Raw genomic sequence first — 12,821 nt, 5'->3', positions numbered from 1 at the left:
AAACTGTGGGTTCAGTCGCGATTAGCCTTTGTGTGCATAAAGTGGGCTTAAAAACAAAACAATTGTTCCTCTGTGTTATTAGTACGGTCGTCAAAATCTCAGTCATCCTAAGAAATGTGCAGTTTCGGCCGAAGCATATTTAAATGAATCTTTGTATCGAGTCACTACTTGCGCAGAGACTTGCTTTCGTTCGCTTGCTCCATCTTCCCGGCTCCATGTTCCCGGGACAGATTAGCTTTGAAAGAACCCTCTACTCATAATTAGACCTCGGATTTTAGGCTTTTAACCTATTTTTTTTCCTTTACAGGTATGTAAGAAATAATAAGTTATGTCAGAGTTTCGTTAAAAAACGCAACAACCGATGAAGTTTTATAGTACCTAAAAAAACTATTTTATGTTTATGTGCCTAAATCAAGCATTTCTTTAGGTTTTTATATATTTTTAAAAGTTTTACAGGATTTTTATGTCACGCAGAGGCATTTGCTTTGATTGGTCACGAAAAAATATAATGACGAACGTGTTTGAAACGTACTTTCTGTCGATTTCCCTTCTTCCAAGTCCATGGTGATTTTTTCAAAGCTCTAAACAAAGCAAAATGTCTGGTGCCACTGTTAGAGGAGAAGGTATATATATGGGCGAAGGTTTAAATATGGGTTTTGGAGTTATCAGCGCTCCCGTGTGCTGCAGCCTGGCAGATGCTATTGGAACTGGTTATCTGTCAAGGACAAAGGTTGCGGCGCCAATTCGCAAGAGAAAGTGGTGGTTAGTTTCGGCCTTGGACGCAGTTATAGAATTGCGACCTCCGAAAACTTCTTGCAGGCATGTTTTAACTCAGCGTTTTCTGAATTCTCATCTGCTTTGTATAGGTTGTGATATTAGCGGTACATGAAACAAATGTGGGCTTTTATAATGCCATGATTTGTTTGTGAAATATGTACCACAGAGAGCGAAAATAAATTGAAGAAGAAAAATAGCGTGATGGTCTAAATATGGGATATGACATGAGGTCTAATGTTGAGATCAAATCTTCAATAAATACGTACTTGGATGTTTTTCTTAATTTCGATTTTTCCCATTCCGCGTGATTTTCAAAACAACAGATTATTCATAAATATGAATTTTATAGTGTTTTAGCGATAAATGACTGTTTTTTAAAAATTTTAATTGCTTTTTGTTATATTGCCACTAGTAGCCCATATTTAGACCACAATTTTGAAATACATCATTTTACCATTTTTTGGAAATTGCTTTTTTTTAAAAAAAAAAATGGAGACCTTCAATACTTTAGCATGCTACTATTACATTTAAGTATATATTTCATAGATATGCATTGTAAAGGCTGGTGCTTGATATATTAATTTTTTTTCCACCGATATGAGGCCCATATTTAGACCTTTTCCTCTAACTGTACAGTCCAAAGTTTAAACTTCTGATCTGTGCTGTCCTGCTCACTTTCGCGTCCCTTCGGTGCTTTGTGGCATTCACGCCTTGCAAACTAACATTTCAACATTGAAGTTTTCACCACTGACTATGTTTTTCTTGAAAGATTATTTTCAGCATATAAAATTTCGGAGTTTGACTATGGATAACATGAAAAAAGATTGTTGCCTAACTATACGGCGAGGAGTGGATTTTAATAGCAAATTTCCAATGGTAAGTTCTGCTATATCAGTAGAGTTAGGCAACACACATAACGTTATGCAAGATAGTCCGTATTTCAGGATATATATGTCCCATTTTCATTGCCAGTGACTACACCTTATAAGCATTTTTCACGAATTTTGAACTATTTTAAGTTCTTTTGAACCTTCTTCAGCATTTTTCGAGCCTAACTTAAGATTTTTAGAACCTATTTTAGGATTTTTAGAACCTATTTTAGGATTTTTAGAACCTATTTAATGGTTTTTAGAGCCTATTTTAGGAGCCTAAAAGCACACTTTTTAGAACCTAAAAATCTGAAGTGAAATTGCAATGCAAAAAGCTACATAGGAGCAACAGGTAAGAAAAAGCCGAGGACTTCTTGTCTTTTGTCCGACGTTTGGCAACCCTGCTTCGTGTGACCAATTCAAACTTTTATGACGTTTCCTTGTCTGCAATCACGGGAAGAAGGCAATGATAAGCTTATATATCGTAGACAAATGACTGTAGCTGAACTCTGAGGAAAAAATAGTACACTGTGTGTCTTTTGTAGTCTGTGCGAGAGAATTTTTTGTGATGCGGTGCGTGTTGACGTGAAGGAGAGTGCATCGTCGGTGTGCATGGTAGCAGCATATGGAGGTATGTATTTAGATTATGAATGCGTTAGCAAAAGCTTTCTTGAATTTACGTGCTACCAGGGTAGGGTTGGCAAGGTAGTTTTCTCGTTACGTTTTTTACGTAAATTACGCGTAGAAAACCAGTTTTTTACGCAGATGTAAAAAAAACTAATTTTCTTTCTTAAATGAGCAATATAAAAACTATTTGAATTGTATTACATTCAGTGGCGCAACCATAGGGGGCAGGGTGCGTTGCCCCACCCCACCATGGACGGATATGAGTTCTAGGGGGGGGGCAAGCATTAACGGCCAAGTATACCTGTAGGGGCAATTACCTCCTACAACTTCAAATTTTATTCAAATAAAAATACTTTTTGTAAAATTTTCTTGCTCGCTTCGTTCGCAATACTGCTTTTCTTGGTCTTATCAAATTCAGGACCGTAGCTAGGGGGCGGCGGGAGTCGGCCCTGGGCGCCGAACGTTCTAACTGAAAGAAAGTTGTAAAATTGATTGATTGATTTGTGGTTTTAAGTCAACTTTATGCACAGTAAGGCTAATCGGGACTGGATCTACAGTTTAAAGTGGGGGTCCGTGAATCCTCCGGGTATCGAACCCAGAACCCCTTGATCACAAGGCACGATGTTACCACTACACCATCGGGGAGGCACAAAAGTTGTACAAGAGAGAATGCATATGCGTCCCGTGAAATTATTTGCGCCCTATTAAACCAACATTGATTGCAAAAAAAATTGGATCCAAAAATTTTACAATTTAATGTTCACGTCGCTCCATGTTGCATATATGTGAAACCTATATCGTGCATGAAAGTTATACATGTTAATGTAAAAAAGAATTTTATTTGGAATGCATTTATCAAGCATTTACTGTGTTTCAAAAATGTTTTCATTATTAATGTGAAATTGAATGTGTTGAAAAAATTATTCATATCCTTTGTTCGAACACAAATGCAACACCAACTTCTACCCTTTTTTGTATAGTTAACGAGAATAATAACGTATTTGATACTACTACTACTAATAATGTTGGTACCGGGTTCGAATCCCGGCTTGGGCATGGATGTTTGTGAGTGAGTGTCCATTCATCAATTTCATTATATCATCACTCATTCCCATCTTCGAAAATTAGCCAAAAGTGGCGCAAGAAGCGAAGTAAAATAAATCAAATCAATAATAATAATAATAATATTACTAACATTATTATTGTTATATGGTGGCGGATTTTTGCATGTTTTTCTTCCGGAAAATTCACATGCCCTCAACGGATTTATCCATTTGATTGATTGATTGAGTTGGTGTTATAAGTCCACTTTATGCACAGTTAGAAATTTTCGGTAGGTAAGCCAAGTATCTCAGTGGGCTGTAGAGCACATGATTATTATTATTATATAAATTGCAACACAATTGACGTTTTAAAAAATTATGCTTTTGTTATTCTTTGGTATATCGTTGTGCATTATTTTCCATTAAATCTCGCACGACAAATAGCGTTTGTTCGACTCCAGGGGCGGCGCCAGAAATGTTCGACCGGGTGGCCAGTAGCTGTATATTGATAAGTTAGGGTGGTCAGTATTAATGTAAGACCACATGTGAGTTTTACGTATTATGCAAAAAATACAAGGCACGTACTCCATTTTATGTATTCGGCCAAGACACAATGTGCGATTGATAGGCAATGGTGAAGAAGTTAATTCGTTTTTCATAATGCAACAGCGCATGGCGTTTTCATCACATGAATTTTTAACTGAAAGAAGCGTAGCTTTCTCGTTGTGAGTTAATGATCACTTTTCTTGGCTTACGAGGTTTTTTTACAACTGGCAAATGCATATCAATGTTAGGATTAAAAATAATTTCTTATTAGGGAAGTTTTAAAACACACGGAAAAACCAATTCTTCGATCATTCTTTATAAAGTTTTCATAGGCTTAAGAAAGTCATTATGACTAAATATCACTGAAAATACAAATATCATTGAAAAAGCTGTTCAGAATTGAAGAGATTATTTGCTAAGCTGTTATTTGATTTCTGAAGTCAGTCTTGGTCTCTCTCATGCGGGAGAAGGAATAAACGTACAGTTAGATGAGCACGTTGTGGAAATCGATTTTGGCAACAAGGAATTTATCAAAGATGATCATCGCATCCCGTAATTCATCTCTTTTTCACAGATTTCCTGGGCTTCAAGGGATGAATCTTTCAAACTCAAATGTCAACCTCTACATAATACACCCTGGAAACTTAATTTTTGCAGACCAACGAGTCTCTGGCACCTGGAACCTCAGTCAAGATAGTCATTTTGTGGGGTTTGAGTTTAAGTTAGTTTACGAGTCCACTTTATGTACAGAAAGGCTAATCGGGACTGGACTTACAGTTTAAAATTGGATCCGAACCACTACGTTCCTCCACAGGTATTGAACCCGGGACATTATCACTAAACGAGTTGGCTCCGTTTGTGGGTTTTCCTTTGTGTGTCTATGTGTGTTTGTGTTCGCCCCTTCATCACTTTTATCTAATTATCATTCAACCTCTCGTCGTTATTAGCTACAACTAACAGAAAAGTGGCTTAAAATAAAACACTCAGTCGAATCAGCCACAGCATACTCTTCCACAAATGGAGATCTATTAGTTCTTAGCACTTCGAAAGCTGAGTTAGTTTTTTTAAAATTCCACAATGTTTCATTTTTGGATCATGGCAGCTAACTCCGTGAACAATGACGCTGTTTTCCATAACTTTGAAATAGTTCTGTCTGTAAGTGGAAGATATATATTTTAATTCTCAGGCAATACGTCTCTTAAATGGACGCACCTCCTGTTTTGATAAAACGACACGTTTGGTATGAGCTCTTTTTGTATTTTCCCTCCAAGGGCATAACACTGTCGCCTTGAAATTAAAGGGTCCTTGGTTCGAACCTCCCGGTGGAAGAACACTATGTACTAGTTCTGACCACACTATGAACTGTAGGTCTAGTGCCAATTAGCCTATATCTTAGTATAAAAGTGGGCTTACAAACAAACAAAAACGTCTTCCGGATATTTTGTGACAACTTATTTTCTTTCATTCAGCTTTATCTACAGATTTGGTTGAATCTTTGATGCTTCCGAAGTTTAAATCATTATTTTTGTTTCTGGTTATAATTATAAGTCTCGAATCGAAGTTTTCCTTCTATCCCTTCCCCTCTTTTTAATTTATGTAATTTAGTCAGATGCTTGCATAACTGACAGGCAAAACTGATATGTGGATAGAGGTTCTCATCAACTCAATAATTATGTAGCTTCTTTTCAAACCTACAGAACTGTTATATCAAAATGTATTTACCTCGGTATTGTAGTGATTATTGTGATTGCTTCTTATTAGTATAATGAAAATAAATTGTTATTTTGGATACCATATGGCTATTTGAAGATGACAAGTACATAAAAATTGCCATGAAATAAGGAAATGGGCACATGGAATTGCCCATGTCTTTTCTGGTATTTCAATGTAGACCTTATTAAAAAGACGAAATGATTTGTGTGATGCTAGAGGAAGCAACGTGAAGAAGATGGTTTTATTTGTTTATTTATAGATTACTTTCATACCCAGGTCGGAATTTATATATGTGTAGGTCCGGAACTGTCATCAAGAACTCCCACCCCTCTAGACAGTTTCAATTAGAACTTTTTGGTTAAGTTATGTCAGATAGTTAGTTATATTTCAATTTTTACCACATTCCAAGTATCTATTTTTTTTCATTATGTTGCACTTTTCAAAGCATTTTTACCCCAGTGCAGGTGCGGAGCTCAGCCCTCACGCTCCCTCCCCCAAAATCCTGATCTAATCTTCATTATACCTCGCATAATTTTGGGCCTCCCACAAAAAGCCTCGTAAGCGTACTGGCTGCTTCTAATCATATAAGTGTTCATTGGACCACATTTTTTTGTTTCAAGAGCTCTGGTAATTCGTTTCGATTTACAATGACAAAGTTGAAAGTAAATTTAATTAATTTCATTCAACGTAATATTTTTCTCCAACTTTCCTAAACTTATTTACTAGATCAATGTTTCAACAAAAGACAGTAAAGCTTTTCTGGGGTAATAATATGTAAACATTTCTAGTGTATATAATATTCACAAGTAAAATATACATGGAATTATCATCAGAATACACTGATACTATATTGAACATCATTCATATTTCCCATAGTGTATATATTTGTTGAATTTGATTGGGTGGGCAATCGGATGGGCACAGTAATTTTTGGGTGGGCGCTTGCCGACCCGTGCCCACCCCTGACACCGTCCCCGTTCGACTCCCATGTTACGGTAGGTGCTAGCTACGGGTTCATAGTGCAGATGGTTTGCTGCCCGAGTTCAATACCTGCCTATAATACATTTATCTCTGTGCAAACTCTGTCGCCACCAGAACCGCATTAAATGTAGAGTGCGCGTCAAATCTCCTGCATATGGCGACAGCCAATATGGCAGTGGTGCCATATCGAGATCTCACACGGAAAAGAGACAGCGTGGTTGAGCGATACACATTGTCACGGACAGCACGGAACATTAGATACGAAGGAATTTTACCCTTGACGTAACAATGCCACTTCTCTCCATCAGAAATTTACGACCGTCGTTGGTTTTCCTGTACTTGAAGCCTAATTTTTCAATATTCTCAAGGTGGAAGTTGTAGAGCCTTTGTAAAATGTTTTGTCCCGCAAAGAGTACGTTATATTTTTGGCAGTAGGAAATTCGCCACGATCGTAAAATTCAAAGATTGTTCTACGAACTACGTCTTTTTGAAAGTCATCTAAGCTTGACGTTCTTTTCGGTACGTTAATGTATTTTCTAGGTGCTTGAAACATTGGAGCAGGCCCCGATCCACATTGTTTTGCCCACGAACATATCCGAGAAACAGTAGCTTGATTCACACCACACGCTTGAGCTGTCAGAGCCTGGCGCTTCTTATGGTCAATTTTACTTCACTCTTCTTCACTCGAACATTATTTTTAAAAAAAATTGTACACCTGAAAAATCACCTGTCGTGCCTGGCTTCGTACAACACTATATTTTTTCTCTTCTCTCGATACCATTACCACTTGGTTTACTCAACGACATGCTCCACACAACCACTAAACACACGAAAAAAACGAACAGTGACGGTATCCTCTTCGTCAACTTCTTCTTCTTCTAACATCACTGGGAATGAACGTGCCCTGTTCCCTTCGCTAATCGGAAAGTTTCGGAATGCAACAGGAACAAAGGGAGAGCAAAAACGATTCAATGCAAATACGCTTATAATAACATTGCTTCTACAGAGGGAACGGTATAAGCTACAACCACGCTTGTTTTTCGTACATACTCGCAAATTCTTTATCTTTCCATCTGTTGAACTACTGACACTTGAAATAATCTATTTATATCCGAGCGCCAGGTACACGATTTAGTAGCGAGGTGAAACAGGTTCTGAACTAGGCAACGCCGCACGTCCGTGATTCGCTGGTGCTGTTCAGGCGTTCAAGGCCATATGCAGGAGATTTGACGCGCACTCTAGCAATCCAGCATTGCTTCATTTGGATTGACTGTTAAGGTGATGGATTCACATTCGGAGTGTTGAATCACCGCATTAAGCCATTCAGACCATTGTTGTATTGTCTATAGTTGTACCATGTGCAATTTATGATTGTGTTGTTAATTTGATTAAAAATGCAGTTAATCTGAATCTTAAATGAAGTATTAAAAATAAGGTAAAATTTCGTTGATAGTTTTGAACAGATTAGATTTTTTTCTTTCTTTGTCCATCCAATCTCTTTTCGATATTGCTCAAAAGAAAATAGTACCAGGAGAAATTGAGAAAACTGAATTGGAGGAAGAGTTAGCAATAGTTTCCAGAAACCCAGTTTTGCAGTTCCTGCAGGAGGACCCTGTCCAGGATTTGCCTGGCTATTTCACAACTGAAATTTATTTATTTGAAAATTTTGAATACAGAAAAATCAATTTTACATAAGGATATCAACACAAGAAATGAAACGAACAAAATACTGTCCAGTGGCATCTTGTGAAATGGAAAGAACATTTTCAAAATGCAAAGACTTATTTTCTGACAATCGCAATATAGTCTGTTACCTGAAAACATTGATAAATAACGTCTAGTATATTGAAATGCTAATGTAAAAGAATAAGATATTGATTAATTCAACGAAAAGAGCATAATGTTTCCAACAAGATATGTATATTATTATAATTGCAATATTGCAGTTTTTAGAGCAAGCCTCCTGACAAAGGAGTGCATTTTGTTACATGAAACTAAAAACATTTGTAAATTAGTACTCTTTAGTGATACTAAATAGCACAATTTATCACACTTTCGTTTCTATAATTGCGTTCAGTGATTTACTGATCCATTTACTTCCCATGTAAGGCGTACAGAACCTTAAAATGGGTTATTTTGAAAATTTTTAGTGCATATTTTGGCATTTTTAGTGCATATTTGCATGCATATTTTGGCTTTTTTAGTGCATATAAATCCGCCCCCTAATTATTATCATTGGTTCGTTTATCCTGGTACTTGCCCCCCCCCTCCCCTCTGATTACATTTCAAACTTTAATTTTCTTACATATTTCAGCACAAAATCATTATTTTCTGAAGATTGTTTATGCAGCTACCTCACGCCCTCACAGCCTCACAGATTTTTTAAAATAGAACAGTTCTTTCACATATTTTTTTTAAAAAAATGATGAACCTGTGGATATATACTTCTTGCACTAGTACTTGTGGGTATTTGTAACATAACATAACGATTATAACACCATTAAGCCTTGTTTCCATGATTATGAAAGGTTGAAGGTTGAAACGTTACGTTTAGTTTATGTTTTTAATAAAATAAATTACTGCCTTGGTCAACATAACGATTAACAATAATTTATTTGGATTGGATTTCAAAGTTTTAGCAACAGCTTCAAATTCCCTTTTCACTTGCATAGGCTAATTATGATGTGAATGTGAATATAACAGTTTGTAAAATTCCAATACGAGAGCACATACAAATTAGTAGGAAAGATTTTTAAAGCCTGTTTTTTTTCTACCACTGCCAACTACCGTACATAACAATAACCATTGCAAAAAACATGATTTATTTTAAATTTGAGATTTGATTCTAGTTTGTACTGGTCAAAAACGTTTTTTTAACGCGTAATTGCACAACCCTGCACCAGGGGCAGTAGCGAACACAGCATGTATACGCAGGAGTAGCTCACGCTACTCCTGTCAAGAGGGTGGGTGGTCAGTTGTTACTGAACATTTTGGTCAACATAGTGAGTGAGAAAAGGTATATAATGTCTCATAAGACGAGTGAAAACATAACTTTCATTACATTGAAATCAATATTCTTAAAATAATAATCTCTCTACTTATCGATGGGTACCTCAGGGCCAGTCCAAGATGGGTGCGGGCCTGGACATAAAATATACGCGAGGCCTATAACCAATATTGCTCAGAGTTCTGAAAAAAATGGTTTCTTAGTTTGAAGTACAGATGTTCTATACAATCACAATGTAACCATGTTTGCAATTAATAAACAATTAATGTTATCAGATGGGCTCATTTTTCGGTGACCATGACTGCTAAGACATTTAAATTTTTGCCAAGCGGAAAAGTCGAAACTTCCATTTGATTAGCCGTAACTTCATTGTTGAAGTTCATTCCCCATAAGGACTACATGGGATTCCGAAAATTCTTATTCATCATATTTTTCAAACTTCGTGTCCAGCTTAATAATTAACATAAAAAAACGCTTCCACTTGAAAATGGAGAGAAATTAATACTCTTGATACACCCAGGTTCTTTTCTTTAGTAGCAGTGCCCATTCGGGCGATATTGAAATAAATGAACAATTGGTGCGTAACTGTATCTCCTCCCCTTAAGCATTTAATTAAATTAAAACGATTTTTTTTTCGTTTTCTGAATTTTTATCATAGGCCTAGAGGATGTTACGCTAAGCAACTGTAGATAAGGAGGAGGAAGGGGTGGATCGCCTAAAGGAACGCTGAAAGGGGAAAGACTTGTGAAAGGGTAAACGTTACGTACAAATACTAGCGCCCTATTAAACTAATACTGTTGTTAGTTTGCAAAGAAACGGGTCTAAAAATGTTCTTGCTCCCTTCGGCCACAGTGAGTGACTGCCTGTATGTAAAGGTCACATAAAGTTTATATTTATTACCAAAAGAACAGTTGGGGCCTCCCCGATGTCGTAGTCATATATTAGCACGCCAGGGATCCAGGATTCGAATCCCGGTTCGGATATGGGTGTTAGTGTTGTTTGTCTTGGAGGAAATGATGTTGATTGATTTGCTATATTTTACTTCGCTTTTTGTGCCACTTTTGGCAAAATTTGCGAAGATGGGATGAGTGATGATATTGATGAATAGACTCTCACAAATATCCATGCCCAGGCCGGGATTCGAACCCGGGACCCCTGGCCTCGTAGCGCGATGTATATATATATATATATATATATATATATATATATATAAAGGAATACCCCTACGCGGTGGTATCCCCCGTCATTCACACTTTTTCAACATTTACACCTTTCAATTTTTACAGTATTCTAAGTTTTTCACGTTTGGACAAACACAAATACCCATGCCTTATCCGGGACTCGAACCCGGAACCCCTGGCCTTGCAGCGCGCTGTGCTAACCACTCCGCCACGGAGGTCGACATCACTCCTCCACGGGGGTCGGCGAAATGATGTAGAGAATTGAGTGAAATGCGATATGAGAGGAAAAATGTCAGGGGAAGCTGCAGCTTAGGAACTTTTCTTTTACGTAATAAAAAAAAAAAAGTCGTATCGTCCCTGCCTTGCAATCAAACGGTCCTGGGTTCGATACCCAATGGAGGCACATAGTAATTTGGAATCCACTTTAAACTTAGGTACAGTCCCGATGATGTGCATAAAGTGGACTTGAAACACCAACTCAATCAAAATACAGTTTTTGTATACGATTTTTTTCATGATGATGTGCAAATATGACTATTACAAACACTTTGTACAGGGCGTTTTGGAAATCAGAAACGGTCGTTTTGATGAAATGATTATGAATGCATATGTTGTAGCTGCAATATGAAACTTGAAAAATATTATCAGCATTGATTAATAATTTTAGTTAGACTATAGCCAGACTATGTCCTATGGAGGGACAACTCTGGCATTCGCCCGAAGCTCCGCGCTTCTAGGGACCCCGTGCCAGAGAAACATACTTGTGTGTTTATGTTTCATTGTGAGTTTATAGGACGCTAGTGCTCACGGGATTCTTAAATGCCGGTGAGATTCCAACGTTTCGTGAATGGCGTGGGTGGGATGGGAATTTCAGTTAGTTACCATCGAAGGTCAGTCAAATGTAGTAATGTGCACAGAGGAGCGCAATCAAAAAGTTTCAAAGGAAAAGTCAGGCTGATGAAAAAATATTTTCAGTGCCGTAGGAAAATTGGACAAAATAATAATAATGACGTATTTTTTAAGAAAATTAAGTTCAAAGGGGGTTCTGACACCACAGAACCCCCGTTCGGTGCGTTTATGATGCTTGTGTGTGTGTTTGTGTGCAAATGTAGGAAGTGTGTGAAGAAAATAAAAAGTTACTGATGTGCAATCCGATAAGATGTTTTAGCCATCCAAGATATACGTATAAACTTTGGATTTGGTTACTTTAGCATATTTTCTATGTATCCAGTTGCGATGGTGAGGACTAATCTTTTATACTATCTGCTGTAAAAATAGATGCAAATCACGTTTAATTTTTTAAGTGAAACTTCGCCCATGATTCGGGTTTTTACAGACACCGGTAAAATTCAAGTTTTAATTCTAAATTATTGCGTCAATTGAAATAACTAAATTATTTCGTTTGTATTTGAAAAGCACTGCAAGCTATCCACTTACATGTATGTGTGGGGGCATATGCATGATAACTTTTAGATTTGCCTATTAGGTATTTATCATTTCCACCCAACAGGACACTAGTCAAGCAGTGTATTGTGCTTCAGATGGGCCCAGCATTAACCAAATCGCATATTCAGGCTTTATAAATCAATAATACCTCGGCTTCAGAAACAAAGGTTCCAGATTTTCAAGCCCTCTTGAATCAGTGCAAAGGGGAGGGAGGCAGGCGCTGTACTGTTTATTATAATTAATTAGGACAAAAACAAAGAAACTAACATACTTTCAATTCATTTCAACATTTTTGGCAACAACTACGGGACAACGAAGTTAGTAGTAAGTTGTGTTTTATACAGCGTATATTGATACAATTGTATGTTGAATTGTATCTTCTGCAAATATGCTGTATAAAGAAACAAACTGCCAAAGAGGTCCTTCAACCAATGTTCAACCAGAACTGAAACTTAAATTCGTATTTGAAAAAAGAAGTGAGCATGGCTCGAAGATTTGCTTCGCAAAACCAACTCTTTTGACATTCTAACAATTTAATAAATCTGATTAATAATTTGCTTCTAATTTTAATACCTAGAGAGCACAGCGGTTCCCAAAGTGTGCGCCGCAAATTGTTCCAATATTTTCACTG

General features: G+C 37.0%; 1 protein-coding gene across 3 annotated transcripts in view; it reads left to right on the top strand.

The window, feature by feature from the left end:
• Nucleotides 1-2,116: 2,116 nt before the first annotated feature.
• LOC145997257 (toll-like receptor 2 type-2) overlaps nt 2,117-12,821 on the top strand; it is a 63,904-nt gene continuing 53,199 nt past the window's right edge. For all 3 annotated transcript variants that reach the window (XM_083134110.1, XM_083134111.1, XM_083134108.1), the window contains exon 1: nt 2,117-2,277. The gene's annotated coding sequence lies outside the window, so the exon portion shown is untranslated. The remainder of the gene's footprint in view (nt 2,278-12,821) is intronic.

This window comes from Lepisma saccharinum, chromosome 13 (assembly GCF_977018435.1).
Source record: "Lepisma saccharinum chromosome 13, izLepSacc3.1, whole genome shotgun sequence".
NCBI lineage: Eukaryota > Metazoa > Arthropoda > Insecta > Zygentoma > Lepismatidae > Lepisma > Lepisma saccharinum.
The sequence above is the reverse complement of the archived record's forward strand: the minus strand, read 5'-3'. Positions and strand labels throughout refer to the sequence as shown.